Source organism: Marmota monax, unplaced genomic scaffold, assembly GCF_021218885.2.
Source record: "Marmota monax isolate L192 unplaced genomic scaffold, Marmota_monax_Labrador192_F-V1.1 WCK01_AAM20220418_F8-fsc00605, whole genome shotgun sequence".
Lineage (NCBI taxonomy): Eukaryota > Metazoa > Chordata > Mammalia > Rodentia > Sciuridae > Marmota > Marmota monax.
This window is the reverse complement of record NW_026693039.1, coordinates 181,097-200,310: the sequence shown is the minus strand read 5'-3', so window position 1 is coordinate 200,310 and position 19,214 is coordinate 181,097. Positions and strand designations below refer to the sequence as shown.

General features: G+C 35.7%; 1 pseudogene; it reads right to left on the bottom strand.

The window, feature by feature from the left end:
* Positions 1 to 12,250: 12,250 nt before the first annotated feature.
* Positions 12,251 to 14,532, bottom strand: LOC124098874 (vasculin-like protein 1; annotated as a pseudogene).
* Positions 14,533 to 19,214: the final 4,682 nt, after the last annotated feature.

Here is a 19,214-nt window from a genome sequence, read left to right as displayed (position 1 = left end):
AAAACTAATCAAAGAAGAAAATCAAGTCAAGTTAAATAACAAAAATAAACAAATATGGCTGGGAATACAAGCCATATCTCAGTAATGACCACAAATGTTAATGGCTTAAACTCACCAATCAAAACACATAAGCTAGCAGATTGGATTTTTTAAAAAGACCCAATAATATGCTGCGTCCAGGAGACTCATCTGATAGGAAAAGACATACACAGACTGAAGGTGAATGGTTGGGAAAATCATATAACTCACATGGACTATGGAAAGTAGCAGGGTTTTCCATCCTCATTACAAATAAAGTAGACTTCTAGCCAAAGTTAATCAAAAGGGATAAAGATTGACATCACATACTATCCAAGGGAAGCATACACCAACAAGATATATCAATTATAAATATATATGCCCCGAACTATGTAGCAGCTATGTTTATCAGAAAAATTTTTCTCAAGTTCAAGAGTCAAATTGACCACAACACAATAATCTTGGGTGACTTTAGCATACCTCCTCTCACCACTGGATAGATCTTTCAAACAGTGAATGAAGAAACTATAAATCTCAATAATACTACAAATAATTTTGACTTAACTGACATATATAGAATATTTCACCCTGCATCAAGAGAATACACTTTCTTCTCAGCAGCACATGGATCCTTCTCCAAAATAGACTATATAATATGCCACAAAACAACACTTAGCAAATACAAATACTTTTTGTATTTGCTAAAATACCCTGCATTTTATCAGATCATAATGGAATGAAATTAGAAATCAATAACAAAATAAAAAACAAAAATTACTCCAACACCTGGAGACTAAACAATATGCTACTAAATGAACAATGGGTTGCAGAATACATCATGGAAGAGATTAAAAAAATTCTTAGAGGTAAATGAGAACATAGACACAACATATCAAAATCTCTGAGACACTATAAAAGCAATTCTAAGAGGAAAGTTCATTGCATGGAGTTCATTCCTTAAAAGAAGAAAAAGTCAACAAATAAATGATCTCCCATTACATCTCAAAGCCCTAGAAAAAGAAGAATAAATCAATATCAAAAGCAGTAAAAGGCAAGAAATAATTAAAAATAGAGCTGAAATCAATAAAATCAAAACAAAATAAACAATTAAAAAATTGACAAAACAAAATTTGGTTCTTTGAAAAATAAATAAAATTGACAGACTGTTAGCTATGCTAACAAAAAGAAGAGAGAAAATTCAAATTACCAGCATACGTGATGAAAAATATATCACAATAGATACTACAGAAATACAGAGAATAATTTTTAGAAATTATTTTGAAAACTTATACTCCAATAAAATAGAGTATATTGAAGGCATCCACAAATTTCCTAAGTCATATGATTTGCACAACTTGAATCAGGAAGATATACACAATTTAAACAGACCAATATTAAGTGATAAAATAGAAGACGCCATCAGAAGCCTACCAACCAAGAAAAGCCCAGGACTACATGGATACACAGCCAACTTCTAGAAGACCTTTAAAGAAAAACTAATATCAATATTCTTCAATTTATTTCAGAAAATAGAAAAAGAGGGAGCACTTCCAAACTGCTTTTATGAGGCCAATATCACCCTGATTCCAAAACCAGGCAAAGACACATCAAAGAAAGAAAACTTCAGACCATATCTTTAAAGAACATAGATGCAAAAATTCTCAATAAAATTCTGGTAAATGGAATACAAAAGTACATCAAAAAGATCGTGTACTATGATCAAGTGGGATTCATCCTAGGGATACAAGATATGGTTCAACATATAGATATTAATAAATGTAATTCATCACATCAATAGACTCAAAGATAAGAACCATATAACCATCTCAAGAGATGCAGAAAAAACATTTGCAAAATACAGCACCCCTTCAAGTTCAAAACTCTAGAAAACCTAAGGGTAACAATAATATATCTCAACATCATAAAGCTGTGCTAAGCCCCAGGTCAACATCTTTCTAAATGGAGAAAAATTGAAGGTATTCCCTCTGAAAACTGGAACAAGACAGGGATGCCCTCTTTCACCACTTCTATTCAACATAGTTCTTGAAACACTGCCCAGAGCAATAACACAGATGAAGATGACAAAAATTAAAGGGATATATATAGGAAGAGAAGAACTTAAATTAGCACTATTTGCCGACAATATGAAGACTCTAAAAGTTCCACCAGAAAACTTCTAGAACTAGTAAATGAATTCAGCAAAATAGCAGGACATAAAATCAACACCCATAAATCAAAGGGATTTCTGTATATCAGTGACAAATTGTCTGAAAGAGAAACTAGAAAACTACCACATTTATAATAGCCTCAAAAAAATTAAATACTTGGGAATCAATCTAATGAAAGAGGTAAAAGATCTATACAATGAAAACTAAAAAAAATAAAGAAAGAAATCAAAGAAGACCTTAGAAGATGGAAAGATCTACCATGCTCTAGGATACACAGAATTAATATTATCAAAATGACCATATTACCATAAGCACTATACAGATTTAATGCAATTCCAATCAAAATCCCAATGGCATTCTTCATAGAATTAGAGGAAGCAATCATGAAATTCATCTGGAAAAATAAGAGACCCAGAATAGCTAAAGCAATCCTTAGCAGGAAGAGTGAAGCAGGTGGCATTGCTATACTAGACCTTAAACTATACTACAGAGCCATAGTAACAAAACATCATGGTATTGACACAAAAACAGACTGGTAGAACAATGGTACAGAATATAGGACACAGAGACTAACCCATAAAATTAAAATTATCTTATATTAGAGAAAGGTGCCAAATCATACATTGGAGAAACGATATCCTCTTCAACAAATGGTGCTGGAAAAACTGGAAACCCATATGCAACAAAATGAAATTAAACCCTATCTCTCACCATGCACAAAACTCAACTCAAAGAGGATCAAGGACCTGGGAATTAAACCAGAGACCCTGCATGTAATAGAAGAAAAAGTAGGCCCTAATCTTCATCATGTCGGATTAGGCCCCAACTTTCTTAATAAAACTTCTGTTGTGTAAGAATTAAAACCAAGAATCAAAAATGGGATGCATTAAAACTAAAAAGTTTCTTCTCAGCAAGAAACAATCTGTGAGGTGAATAGAGAGCCTACATTTTGGGAGCAAAGTTTTACCCTTCACACATCAGATAGAGCACTAATCTCTAGGGTATATAAAGAACTAAGCTAAACACCAAAAAAAAAAGCCCCAAAACAACAACAACAACAAAAAAAACCAAATAATACAATTAATAAATGGGCCAAGGACTTGAACAGACATTTCTCATAAGAGGATATATAATTAATCAATAAATATATGAAAAAATGTTCATCATCTCTAGCAATTAGAGAAATGCAAATCAGAACTACTCTAAGATTTCATCTCACTCCAGTCAGAATGTCAGCTATTATAAAGACAAACAACACTAAGCATTGGCGAGGATGTGGGGAAAAAGGTATTTACTCATACATTGCTGGTGGGACTGCAAATTGATGCAGCCAATATGGAAAGCAGTATGGAGATTTCTTGGAAAACTGGTGGAATAGAACCACCATTTGACCCAGCTATCCCTTTCCTGGGTCTATACCCAAAGGACTTAAAAACAGCATACTACAGGGACACAGCCACATCAATGTTTATAGCAGCATAATTCACAATAGCTAAACTGTGGAATCAACCTAGATGCCCTTCAGTAGATGAATGGATAAAAAAATTGGTATATATACACAATGGAATGTTACTCAGCAACAATAGGGAATAAAATCATGGCATTTGCAGGTAAATGGATGGCGTTGGAGAAGATAATGCTAAGTAAAGTTAGCCAATCCCCCCCAAAAAACAAATGCTGAATGTTTTCTCTAATGGAAGGTGACTGATTTATAGTGGGGTAGGGAAGGGGAGCATGGGAGGAATAAAAGAACTCTAAATGGGTCAGAGGGGTGGGAGAGGATGAGAGGTGACAGGGGGTTAGCAATGAGAGTGGAATGTGATAGACATCATTATCCAAAGTACATGTATGAAGACACAAATTGGTTTGAACATACTTTATATACAACCAGAGATATGAAAAATTGAGCTCTATATGTGTAATATGAATTGTAATGCATTCTGCTGTCATTTATTTTTTTAAAGTCAGTAAAATAAAAGGAAAAATAGATAAATATTCTCACGTTTTTTTCCCAAGTCTATTTGAATGTCACTTAACATAATAATATAAAGAGAAAAGAGCCAAAGAAAAAGTCTAAAGGGACCCCTCAATTTCCTATCTAGGTTTTTTTGTTCTTTCTTTTTCCTCTTGGTACTGGGAATAAAACCCAGGACCTGTGTGTATGAGGCAATCAACACTAAAACTGAACTGCACTCTTTACCCTCCTTAATTTCCTTTCTTTGTGGAAAAAGCAGCAAAAAAGTTTCATGAAGCACATTTAACAACTTTTAAATGAATCATGCTCTTCTTACTATCCTTCCAAAAATGCAGTTAAATTCCCACCTCACTATAATAAATAATAAAGTTCTCCACAGGCAACTTATTGTTAACATAATTTTTTATACACTGTTAACTATTAAATGACAAAAATGAATATCCATTTAAATTTGGTACTCTTATATTAACCTGAAAAAGCCTATCACAACTAACAATTGTATTTTGAAGGATATCTGCATGGTTAGTGCCCTCTACATTTGCATTTTTGAAGGCTTGTGCATTTGGAGAATATGAGTACACTCCCACATACTCATGTAGAATTTTATTAGGCAATTGTGCTTGTATTTACATTTAGTGATGGAGGGTTCAGTATTTTAACTGACAATACAAAGGCCTCAGATGTTTTCTCTGAAAAATACATTTATAAATGTTTGTTTCATTTCTATCAAACTTAATTCACCTCTTTGAACAGGTATTTTTAGATTATTTAAGCATTGAAAACATTTTAAGCCATTTTTTTTCTGCCAAGGATAAAACATAAAAACAAATAAATATTATGCTAGAAATTTCTGAACAGAGAAAAGTGCAAACCTGATTGGCTAGAAACCTAGGCAAAAAAAATTTATATATATATATATATATATATATATATATAACAATTTTAAAGACATCATTACTTTTGTCTCACAAAAAAATTGAACTCTTTATTTTTCAGATTTAACTTACATGATTTAAGACATATTTTGACCCTTTTAAAATTAAGAGCATCATTTATTTGTAACTAAATTTGATACCATGTCAACACAACACACATTACACATGTACATAAACATACATAACCATAGACAATGAAAAGATTTTATATCTTCAATTTAGTCTCATCATTTGCTAACTTTTCACTAGTCTTAGATATGATTACTCTTGTCCTAAATATTCTTTAATTTTAAACCTAGTGTTCCAAAGGTACAAGTAGTTGAAACAAAGTCAAAATTGTACATCTCAAAGGCCCAGAAATGATCTACAGGTAGTTGAGAAGAGAGAAGGCAAAGGCCCAATGAAAGCTAAAGTTTAAAGTGAGGCCTCTGTGCAATCTTAGGTCAATGTCTTTTCCTTTTTTGAAGTGAATCAGTATAGAGTGAGGCACCTGAACCTGTGTAAATTTCCTTTCTAAATGGTTAGAAAAAAATTGTATTTTGAACTGTCTCCTTGACAGGGCCTTCTGACCCAACTTGCTTTCTAGTTAGCTGTAGCCCTCCAGTGAGTAGGGCAAAGGGCATTTCCTGTGCCCTCCATACCTGGAAACAAAGCTTTGGTCTTTCCAAAGTCTTCTCTCCCTGCTTTGATTTATGACAGCTTTCGGTCATTTTAGAAAGAGATTGCTTTAAATTTGTAAGCAGTTTCCACAGCACTGGAATTTAAACATAACCAGACAGACATTTATGATTATTTTCTCCTTCTTAATGCTCAAAGACTACAGATTAGAATGCAAAAAAAAAACAAATGAGGAATATTTATTAAGGTCTTACAAATTAAAACACCATTCATACCTGCCTTGAACCAATGTCTTTATATTTATTTTATTTCTGAAAGATAAATTCAATCAATACAGAAATCAGGAGTGATCACTCTCTTATTTCAGATCTTGAAAAGTATAGTGCCACTTCTGATGGCTTTCATGTGTTTTTGATGTTTTCTATTCTCATCTGTATACTATTCCTTCATGTGGAAAAACTCTTTCACAGTGGAGATGTAGCTTGGTGGTAGAACTCTTGTCGTCAATCACATGATAGGTGTTGATTTCAATTTACAGAATGAAGATAAAAAAATAAAGAGTTTTTCAATACAAATCTTTTAAAGATATTTTCTTTTTGTTTCTGTTATTAGAATTTGATTAAGATGGACCTTAGTGGGCATTTCAATGTGTATTTTTTATTTGTTCGGTGTTGTGGACCCAAAGTTTCTCACTGGCATGGCCCAATGAAGAAGAGGTGTGCTCCCTTTTTGCTCATTGACCCTGCTTCTGTCATCCAGTGATATCATACTGTGGGGCAGAGTGACAGGCTCATCCATCCTAGGTAGGGATGTGAGTTCCAGTCCTTTTTCTTCTCTCACTCAACCACAGTGGAGATTGAGGTTCCTGCTTTCTCTAGGCTCTACTGTTAAGGTCATGGCTTTTTCTGTTTGTGTTTGGCTGCCCAAGAGTTCTGTCTTCCGAGTTGTCTGCTTCCTGGTCCTGTGGCTGGAAACAATAGACATTTGTTGGGCTTTCTTCATCTATGACCATCAGCATTTATTGTTCCTGGATTCTTCAACTACATGTCTGTGATTTTAAGCCAAAAAAAGGTAGACAATTCACCATCTTGTTTGCTCTGTGTCTACATTTCCAGGCACTGAGCTACATCCTGCTGGTTGTTTGGGTTCAAGGCAGGTATAAGAATTTTCATAAATGAGTTACATTAAAAAAGGACTAAAGCAAATTTTCTACTCAGTAAAGAAATGATAAAACAATAAAATCTTTTACAATAGGAAGGTAAGAACAATGAAGATCATTATATTAGTTAAAATAGAATGCTTCTTTCTTCTCTTCTTGAGTCTCTGAATGTGCTTGATGATTGAAGTTCATATTTCAACCTTAACTGATAGTTTCCCAAAATGTAGGTAGCAAAATACAGTCAATTCTTATTATACATATATAGTCCAATTTTTCATATCTCTGGTTGTATATAAAGTATGTTGACACCAATTCGTGTCTTTGTACGTGTACTTTGGATAATGATGTCTATCATAGTCCACCATCCTTGCTAACCCCCTAGTAAATATAAGGAATGACAGCCTGTGGCTTATACTCCCATACCTCGAGAAACAAAACAAAACGAAACAAAACAAAAAGTTAGTTGGGCACAGATGATGAACATATATTCTCATTGATTATTTTGTCAACCATAAAGGAAATGACTCCTTAACTTTCACCAAGATTTTTCATTTTTTTAAAACATTTACTGATTGGTTCAAGTATATATGTATTATATGCATATTTGTTTTGTTTCTATTTTCTCATTTCTGTTTAGTGTGTGTGTGTGTGTGTGTGTGTGTGAAAATAGTTACTTTTCCTTGCTCTGTTTTTTGAGGTTTAGGGGTTTTGATTATTATATTCTGTTAAGAATGTCCTCGGTGTTTGGGGGGATGGGATTACATTGCATCTGTGGATGGCTGTGGTGGTATGAATATCTTAATAACATTAATTTTTCCAGTCTGTAAACATGGCATGTTTATCATTTTGGGAAGTCCTATTGAATATCTTTTACCAATGCCCTACAGTTTTCATTGTACAGAATCTTCACTTCCTTGGTGACATAAAATTTTCTTGATATTTATTGTTTGTAGCTACTGCCAATGGAATTGCCTTCCTGCTTACTTCTTCAGCAAATTTATCATTGACAGAAAAATCAGTATTGTTCTTTATTGCTATATGTTTTAAGTGTCAATATTGTTTTCTGCACGTGTACTGAACTTGTCATTGTTATGGCTTATATATAAGGTATCTTCTTAAAGTTATGTGTGAGAAAATGCAAGAATGCACAAATGTGAAATGACTAGATTATGAGAGCTGTAAACTAACCAGTGGATTAACCTACTGATCTGAATGAACTCGGTAGTAATTCTAGGCAGTCTGGGTGTGACTGCAATAAGTAGGTCACTAGAGGTGTGCCTTAAGGGTTTATATTTTGTCCCTGGGTTGCAAAAACTCCAGAGTTATGGAGTTGAACAACCATGGACTGAACCTCTGAACCTCTGATCCAAAATAAACTTTTATTCTCTAAATTGTTCTCATTGGGTCTTTTGATCACAGCAACAAAAAAATCTGAGTATTAAAAGAGGTATTCAATATCCTATAGGCATCATGAACTAAATATGTCTAATATGGAACTAATTTTCATTTTGTCCTGTATGTCCAAACTGGAAATCCATTATCCTTGACTCCTTCACCCTCAGTGATAGAATATACTAATAGAGAAATATCAGCTATAGAGAATACCATGGGAAATTCTGAAATTTTACATGCTCCTATTTTATTAAAAGTCAATTTTTTCTGCTCTTCCCCCATCCAAAATTAGGGGGAAAAATCTGTGGAGGTCAGTTTTCAGACCTGGTTTGCTATAGCTTCCTGAGAGATGGAGAGAACATGAATTGTTTTCTAATGAAAATCCCTTTAGTTTGTTTTTTATTGTTTGAAATCAGAGTCAAAGAACAAATGAAATCTGAACAAGTCAGGAGTGGAAGTAGAGGTCTTTTTCTAATGCAAGAGATGGCAAATAAGTAAATCAAAAAAGATCAGTAGCAGGAAGGGAGTAGTGGGTGGAGGGCAAGAAGGGAAGGAGAGGTTCTGTGAGCTGAACTAGAACAAGATATATTTCATGCTTTTATAATTATATCAAAACGGACTCTACTGTACATATACGTCATGTATAACTGAAAAGAACCAATAAAATCTAAAAAACAACAAAAAAGAGGTATGCCAGAGTTTTTTTGTAGGAGTCTATGTTTTCCTCTCTATAAAATTATGTCATCTGCAGACAGAAATATCTGGACTTCCTCCTTTTCAATTCCAGTGCCCTGTATTTCTCTCTGTTGCCTAATTGATCTGGCTACTCTCTCTCTTAGTAGGTTGAATAACATTCATAAAAGTAGACATGCTGTATCCTGCATTTTTCTGGTGATGGGTTAGTCTTGCATATCATTTATAGTGTAAACATTCTCCTAGGACCAGTTTATTCAGTATTTTTATCAGGAAGATATGATGAGTCTGATCAATTGCTCTTTTGAGTCTCTTGAGATGATCATACCATTTTGCTTTTTTTCAGTTGATGGGATGTGTTATGTTTACTGACTTTATATGCTGAACCATCCTCACATCCCTGTAAAACTTACCACTTGAAGATGTGCGTAAGTTTTGATATGGTGATGGAGCTTTTTGCCAGTGGGTTGTTGAGGATCTTTGCCTCTGTATTCATCCTGTTTATTTCTCTGTACTTTTCTTTGTTGCATGCTTGCCTGATTTTGCTATCAGAATAATGCTGTCCTCATAGGATGCGTTGGTAAGTTTCCTTCTTTTCTCAAGTTATGAAATATTTAGAGAAATATGGACTTGGTTTTTCTTTACATGCTTTATAGAATTCTGTAGTAAAGCAATTTTTGATGGGGGACTTTTAATTACTGATTTAATCTCATTAGGCATTAATGGTCTATTTTGATTGATTCCATTTAAATTAAGCCATGAATTTGATTAAATATGGTAGGTTATATGTGTCCAGGAACTCATTGATTTCTTCTAGGTTTCCAGTAGTGTACTCTGTAATTCTTTATAGCAGTTTCTCATGTACCTTTGTATTTCTGTGATATTAGTGATAATATCTCCTTTTTTACCTCTAGTTTTCTTTATTTAAGTTTCTTTTATCTTAGTCTACTAAAGGTTTTTATGTTTTCTTTGTCTTTCAAAGAAATAACTCTTGATTTCCAGAATCTTTTATATATATTTTAGCCTCAACTTTATGATTTCTAGTTTTATCTTTTTCCATTTGTGATTTATTTGTTTTTTGTTTGAATAGGACCTTGTGAATCATTTATAGGCAGTTTATTTGCATTGTTTCTGCTTTGGTAAATAAATTTATTGCTATAAACTACCATCTTCATACAGTTTTTCCTATATCCCACAGTTTTTATTTGTCTACACAGTCTTTCCCTTTATTTATCTACACAATCATTTTTTTATTCCCCTTTGGATTTCTTCAGTGAGCCATTGGATATTCTTCTCTCTCTCTCTCTCTCTCTCTCTCTCTCTCTCTCTATATATATATATATATATATATATATATATATAAAGGTGTTAGAGATTCCAATCTTTATATATATATTGGGGTGTTGAGGATGATGATGATTGAGCCCAGGAGCACTTTACCTCTTAGCTACATGCCTAGCCTCCTATCTTTTGTTTTGAGACAGAGTCTTCCTAAGTTGTAGAGTCTGGCCTCCAACTTGAGATCCTTCTGCATATATATATATATATATATATATATATATATATATACCTGAGAATTGAACCCAGCACCTCACACGTGGTAGGCAAGCACTCTATGCTGAGTTACAACCCCAGGACCACCCCATTGGACATTCTTGAAAATGTTATTCAATTTCCATGCTTTTGTATACTTGCCATTGTTTATTGAGTTGTTTATTTCTAGAGGTGTCCATAGTAAGTCATAGAGAATATATGAAGCGATTTTTAAAACTTACATATTTATTGAGAATTATTTGGTGGCATATGTGTGTGCTACCATTGGAAATGTGTTATTTGCTAATGAGATACATAAGTTTTTGTAGGTATTAGATGAAATGTTCCCTAGGTGTCTCCAAAATTTATGTTATCTGTAGTATAGATTGACTGCTCTCTTTTATTTTTATTCTTTCTAAATGATCTATTTATCCATTGTTGAAAGTAAGGTGTTAGAGATTCCGATCTTTATTGTTGTTATGTCTGTTTATCACTTTTGACTGAAACACATTTGTTTAATGTGTCTGGATGCTCATCAATTGCTACATTTTCGTGTTGAATTCATTTCATATCCTTATATAAAGTTCACCTTTGTCTATCTCTGTAGATTTTGAGTTGATATCTATTTCACTGATATAACTAGAGTTAGCCCTGTTTCCTTTTGTTTCCCATTAACATGGGACTACTTTTCATTTTTTTAAACATTAGTCTTTATCTGTATTAAACAGTGTGAAATTCCTTGAGGCAATGTTTATACTTGATATTTTTTTCCATTTGACCTGTCTTTAGCATTCCACTGAACAGTTTGCTCCACTAGGGGGTGTTGAGGATGATGATGATTGATCCCAGGGGCACTTTACCTCTTAGCTACATGCCTAGCCTCTCTTTCCTATCTAGAATTCATCTATTCCTCTCAAGCTCTCCCTCCCAATCCCACTATGAGTCAACCTCCTTATATCAGAGAAAACATTTGGTATTTGTTTTATGGGGATTGGCTGATTCTTTTCTCTCTTTTATGAGTGAAATTGCTTTATCTGTGAGATTAATTCCTTTGCCTGTTTTCATGATGGTAGTTACAATTCTTTGGATGGAGATGTAGGTTGTCTTAGGTACTTCTTACAGGATCAGTCCATTGATACTCAATCCCCTCAGCTTTCTTTAGTCTGTGTAAGAATTTATTGAACCTTAGATTTCTGAGGATAGTTTTGCTGGCTATTATATATTTGGTTGGCAATTTTTTTTCAGGATTTAAAAATATCCCATTCTTTTCTGATTCCTAATATTTCTGTTGAGAAAGCCAATATTATTCTGAAGCAGACTTCCTTATATTTGACTACTGGGTATTATTATTATTATCTCCTTGCCTTTTGAATGCTCTTTGACTTCAGACAGGTTGGCTAAAGAAGACTTTGGAGAGGGACTTTAAAAAACTGCCTGATTCTGTCTCATGATTTATATGTATTCATTGACTAATCTCATTCAGATAATGAGGATGCTTTCCCTGGAGAGTGTGTCCTGAGACTCCACTCAGATGAGCTCTAAGAGCAATAAGGCCCCCGGTGTCAGTAGCTGTGATGCTAGGACATTATCTGAGGAATTTATGCATAGACTACCCTGAGGTAAGTGCCAATGATGTTGGTGGACTCTGGAGGCACCAGCCATAAAAACAGATTCAAGAGTCAGAAAGTAGAATGTCCTCAAGTCCTTCATAGTGGATTTTTTTAAAAACTGATACAAAATATTTATTCCAAGTTAATTATTTTATGCAGTAGTTTTTACCCTCAACAGACTTGTGATAACCACATCTTTTAAATCTGTAAATAATATTATCAAAATAATCTTAATCTTTGAGATCTCAAAAAATTTATATTTTACAATCCACCCTGAATATCAAGGCTGCAAGAATAACACATTTCCTATATCCAAATATTTTACAGCTGTACACAAAAAGGAAAAAAGAAAACAAAAACAAACAAACAAAAAACCACATATGCTTTGTTAAGGGCTAAAGTTACCCAAGCAGCCAAAAATAAAATAAAATATCCAAATTATTATCATTAATTTAATACAATTATAACTTCAATAGTCACTTTGTCATTGACAATGATTGCTTGAGCACAGAGGTGAGTGCCCTAAGGGCTGGTAGTAGAAGGTGTTGCTGCAGACCAGTGTCTCCTCCTCTCTGCATCTCTGCACTGCCAGCTCTCATCTGTGCATCGCCCCATATGTACGTGTGTGTGTATTTAAAATATCTTTCCCACCACACAAACTTCTATTAAGCAGATAACAGGGAAGAACAAAAATAAAAGCTAAACAAGCCAACTGCTCTTTCTTTGGGATATGATTATTTCCCTTGTGCATGAAATATTCAACAACATAAAAAAGGAAAAAAACAATTTCTTTTGTATATTCCCTGAACACACAAGCTGAGTTTACTGAGTCAGATTAACTGTGAACATTTATATGTCTTCTTCCAGGCATTGTCATCTGATGTTTCACTGCTACTCATTTCTGTGTCTGAGTCCTCAAACTCTGCTTTACAAGTGCTTCTCCAAGGGGAGAATAGGCTGGAACAGCGGCTCTGCAAGAAGCCATTCTTTCCGAAGCCATTTCTTCTCAGCTGCTCTGTCTTCATGTGGAACTCTTTTAGCTCATCCTCTGTGAGAGGAAGGCAATTCTCATCATTTTCAGGATATTCTTGCCATCCCATTGATTTCAATAACCTATGCTCTGCTTCCAGAGAGTGTGAAAGGACCCCCCCCCCCTTCTTCTACTACAGAGAGAGAAAGACCATTCTGAAGACAGCCTTCCTCCCCATTTTCCTTTGGTTCAGGTGTGCTGTTGTCCTCCAAATCCTCCAGCTTGTCACAGTCTCTGTTCTCTGCAAAGTCTCCATTTCGCTCATCCTTCAGAGTCTTCAGGAATTCACTCTTCCTGTCAGTGGTTCGGTGGGTCAACTTGGTCAGATGAGAGGAGCTGATCTTAATTGGAGGGTTAATGCTGGAGGGACTCTCTTTGGGAGAGCTGAGAACTGCGCCACCAGCCAGTACCACTGGTTTGGTAACAGAAATTGGATTGGTAAATGATGACTCCTGGCTAGAGGAAAGGGGTCCTGATTTGTGTTCCATTCTGCTAAATTTCCATGCATTGGGCTTGGAAGGAGGTGGTGCAGGCTTAGGAACCAAGTTGTTACAGACACTTGGAACCATAGTTGATGATTTGTTCCCATTTGCATGGTGAGATCCTGGTGAGGTGAATGCAGCAGAGAAGGCAGCAGCAGGATCCTCTTTGGAAACTTTTTTGATAACTAGCATCTTGGAGGGTTGCTTGGCACTAGGTGGGTTTTCCCACACTCCAGAAGGGGTCCCAATAGGTCTGCATGGCTGATTCTTTTTGCCACCTACTGGATTCAAAGAAGGAAAGTCTTCCTCTTCAAACTGCAACTTTTCCACTTTGTCTTCTTTCTTTTCTTCCCTAATCTCTGTAGGTGGCTTTTCTTGAAAGGCACAGCCTTTCTAGGAATGAAAACTGCCATTCCAGTGTCGATGGTTCCCTGTGCCACCTTCACTACGTTGGTTCATGCCATCATGACCTCGGGAAGAACTATGCCAACCAGATAGCTTCCCTGTGATTCCAGCATATGCTCCCTTAGAGATACCAGAGTCCACAGAATCATGGCAGAAGGGGGAGGGCTGGTGCCAGGAATCTCTTGTAGTTCGTAGGGGCCCATTGTTAAAAAAGCCATCAGAGGAATTGTGTCGGTGACAGCTCACTCCAAATCTACCTTCTCCTCAGGGCAGGTGCTCTCTGTGTTTTTCAAAGGTGACTTAGCTGACTGTGGTGTTGAGAAATTTAGCCAAGCAGGAACAAAGTCATGCTGCTCCATTTAGGTCCAGTGTCTCTTTTCAGCAAGGTGAGGCATCCAACCTCATGGACAGGATCCCACAGTGTAACCTCTGTGGTCCTGTTTTCCAACCTCTGTGGTCCTGTTTTCCGAACTCCTTGAGGCTATCAGCTGGCTGTCTCACGAGGTCTTGTTAAAAAGATGCTTAAGCAGTCTGGCCAGCAGCACGCCTTGTGATGAAGCACAAAGAAGCCTGGCTCTGTGTAGCTCACTTTCTGAGTCCCTTTAATTGATCATCCTAAACTACCTAGTTCCTAACTCGCTTCCAAAGGGGGAAGGGGAAAGGGGAAAGGGGAAGAGGGAAGAGGAACATAAAAAGTACTTGTTACATTTAAAAAAGGGGGTAAGGGGAAAGAGCTAGGTCTATGTTCACCTCAGTCAGCTTCCTTGAGTAATGGCACTATGATGTTGCTTAAATAGGTAATACATGGACATTTGCACAGTGAGTGTGAACTGTTCATAACAAGGTCATAGCTACACAGACAGGTGGCCTCATGTGTGGGCAAGTAATGTCATCAAAGGTGATAGACAAAAAAAATATAATATTAAAGCACTATAAAAGATCTTCTGAGTAGTCAACTCCAGTGGCAAAAAACCACATGACAAAGCCCTTAAAACATAAATGTCATTATTCTTACACAACTGCTAATAATAGTGTGCAGATATGTATTTATATTTGTCTTAAACTTTAAACTCTAAACATATATTAAATCTTGTTAAAAAAAAATCAGAAGGAACTTGATACACTTTTCCCTCCACAGAACAGCAGCTTTCAAGGCAAATTTCTTGGTATAAAGCTCCTATATGTATATTCTATTTCTTTGGTCTTCAATATTTATAAATTCAGAACAAAATTAAAACAAGTAGAAAGAGGGGGTTAGGAACAGTCAAGGAGAAAGTTCCAAAATGAGGTTTTCTTCTCTTCAGTTTTCTGTATTTCACTTGTTTTGCACCTTCTTCAAAAATGAATTCAGCTAATGAAAGGTGATATGAAGAATCTTCTACTGCTTTGGTAGAGAAGTCATTTTTTATTTTGGATCCATTTCCATCATTGCTCAATCATTAACAAGGCCACATGAATCAAGCAGTGGTGGGGCTACAGCCAAGGACAAGACGTGGCCTCTAAGGACACGTGCCCATGTTCTTGGCCTGGCAAAGGTGACTAGCCCACAACCAAAACAAAGCTCTTCCCAAAATGGCTGCCCGGCCCACATGGCCCAGGAGGGGCCCCTTCATAGTGGATTTGATAAGCTGCAGTGACAGCTAAGATTGCGAGAGCAAGTGGGGAGAACAGGCACTTAGGACAGGCATGTCACGTTTGTTGTTGTTTGTTTGTTTGCTTTTTGCTTTGGAGGAAGACCTCCTTGGGCTTTGGGCCAAATGTTTTCTGAAATACAAGGTGCAGTGCTGCATGGATGTGGTTGTTAACATTGCAGTTACACAGCCTGTATAGTTGGGCTTGTAAATTTGCAACCATGTTTGTGAATGTGGTTGAACAAGTATGGTGCCCCAGGGTTGGGAAAATGCAGTGACGACTACTGGCCCCTGTCAGGCTGCACTCTAGGATGAGTCCTTATGTCAAGGTGCTGCCAGGCCATCACAACTTTTGCTGTGGTGATTCTGTGGGGAAGACACAGTGTGAGTTCCTGCCATGAAGCAAATCTGTCACAGGGACCCAAGGAGCTCAGCAAGCTTTCTTCAAATCCTATGGAGGGTGTTGAAATCTCCTGCAGTTAGGATAACTAGTCCATGTGACAATGAGGACCACTGGATTTTGCTGGGTATCTCTCTTGGCATCCAAAGTTTCCCTCAACTGGGGAAACAGGATCTTCTTTCCATGTTGCAACCTCTAGTCTCTGTGCCTCACAGGGTTCCTGCTATTATTCCCTTGCTGAATTCCAGTGTTCTTCCTCAGTCACTGTCCTTGACAAATGGGCATTCATTTGTTTCCTTGGTTCTTCCCTGTGGCCAAGATGAGGATTATTTACAACTCTTCCAACATATTAGATCTCCTGGAAGAAATTCTATAATTTTTAAGGTGAACTCTAGGGAAATTTCTCTTCTGAAAAAAAAAATCAAAGATTCTCATTTGTTGGTAACTTCCAGTGCACACTCTACTCCTGATTATCAGTGATGGAAACATTTGTGTCTGGGTTTCCAGGAATGACCACACAGGTGCAGGCAGTGAGGCTGTTGCTCTTGTACTCCAATGTGAGAATATTTATGAGGCCTCAAGTGTTATAAAGCAGGGAATATTATCTTAACCAATCTTAACTGCAGACTGGGTAGCTAGAACACTACAAATACTGATGTAGAGAACATTTTTCATTTTTCATGGCAAGTTTATTTTTAAGTGAATATAATTCTTGGAAGAGCAAGAGTTTGAAGATATACAACCAAACACATATTCATAGTCCCTTCAGCCTAATTAACAATTTTGAGATTCTTTCAAGTGTGATGCAATACCCTGACAACCTGAGAGCAGAGCTAATATAAGTATGCTCTTATCTGTACATATATCAGATTATTCAGAAAATTACTTTGTAGGTGTGGTTCCATTTAGTAGAATTCTCAGCCTTTCTCAAACTGTTGAAATGTTGCATAGGGCACAAAATATTAAAATCTAGTGAACTCTTGAGTAATTCGCAGGAGGGAAAATGAATATTGACACAAGGTTGTGAGGTAGTGGTACAGATAGCCTGACTGCTCATTGCTGATTTATGGGTTTTTTTTTAAGAGAGGGAGAGAGATAGAGAGAGGGAATTTTAATATTTATTTTTTAGTTTTCGGCGGACACAACATTTTGTTTGTATGTGGTGCTGAGGATCGAACCCGGGCCGCATGCATGCCAGGCAAGCGTGCTGCCGCTTGAGCCACATCCCCAGCCCTGATTTATGGGGTTTTAAAACTTCCTTTTCTTCTGTTCAGTCTACAGAGATTTGAAAGGCACCTACACACAATATGACATAAGAAGCATATGCTATATTTGTTTTGTAGCATATTTGAATTTGTCCAAAGGCATCTCATGATATTTCTTTGGATCATAATTTTAACACATTAACTTACAAAGTTTCAATTATGCAACTACTGAAGAAAATTGCCACAGGTGTCTTAAAATAGGGTGGAAATCATAATCTAGAGTTTCTATGTCTATGTATATCTTTCATATGCATGTGAAAATGCTCTAATTACCTATTCCTTTTCTACAAAGAATTGACCCCTCAAACACAAGAATTATTTCAGAGTTACCATAAGTGTAATATTAATTGCTTATTTTAAGTTTATTGGTTTTCCATACCTGGGATGCTAAGATAAAATGGATTATTAATTAACTTGCATTTCTTCTACACATTTGTAAAATGCTCTGTGAATACATCAGGAAAACATGAGGATAAACCGAATTTAGATGGAATACAGATTGTATACAACCAGAGATATGAAAATTGTGCTCGATATGTGTAATAAGAATTGTAATGCATTCTGCTATCATATATAAACAAAAAACTAATTAAAAATAAAAAAAACAGAATTAGGAAAAGAAATAATGATCAATCCAAATTTATTATTTATTTTAGCAGAAAGTTGATTTTTATTTAGTCTATTTACAAAAGGGAACAAGAAACTTTTCTGTTCTGTAGAGAAGTTTGTTTTGGTAACTCACTGGGTGATCAATAGCTAGACTCAATTTCCTCATAGGATAATGAAATTGGAAGACAATTATAGTAGCAAACATGTCTTGTTTACTGAATTCTGTCTCATAGTTTCTAAAATACATTAACTAAATTCATCTACCTTGGAAAAGTTCCCATCTGATTCTGAAGAATGGTCATATTATATTAATGCACCCAGTTAAAAAATAATAAGAGTGATCAGAGTTTGAATTAAATTCAAGAGAGCACATAGCAGAAGTCTATGTAGCAAGGTAACTCGAACAAATAAGCATTTTGAAACTTTTTTTTTAAATAAAGTCAATCTCCCCCCCCCACCCCTTTGTCTCTCTTCATCCCTCTCTCTTCCCCATTCCTCTTCCTCTTTGCATCTGCATCTCTGTATTCATTTGATTGTGTGGTAGAACTTACAAGTGTAAGGCATTGGTAAATTCAACCCATGATATCAAGTTTTTTTTCTTTCCTTTTCATGTTGACTTACTGCAGGTAATCATCAAAAGCTGTTAAAAGGAATAGAACATGTCATGAATATTAAACATGTTAGGAACAACAGAATAATTAACAAATCTTTAGTTATATAGCCAGGCAAGACAGGCAATACATTGTATGATAAAGATGGAATTTTAAGCAAGGAAGAAAACCTGGCATTCAAAAGTGTTGGGTGAAAATAACAAACCAAATTATTTTTTAAAATATTGGTCTTTACCTCTCAGCCCAAGTTTGCTCACAGCATGTGACCAGGTTTCCAACAAAGCAAGTATGAATCACATGGCTCTTCTGTGCACTAGAATCAATAGTCACAAATCATCTCTTCCAAACTGCTCTGTTGGTCAAGGTGATTGCAAATTACCACAGTTTTCAAGAAAAGGAAATAGATCTCAACCCTTGAAGAGCAGACATCAGGTCCGTGGTAAGACATAATCATGAACGAGATGTACCCCTATGGCCATTCTTTCAAATATGTAATCTGCTACACATTTCAATTTCCAAGATATTAACTGTTTATAAGTGAAATCTTGAAATGACAAAATATGGCACTTGTACATGTAACTATCAAAGTTGTTTAGCAGAGAGGCATTCTGAGTTCTGAAGGAAAATGTGCATTTACACATTGAATAAAAGGGAGTCATTCATCAATCACTTGGGGAAAA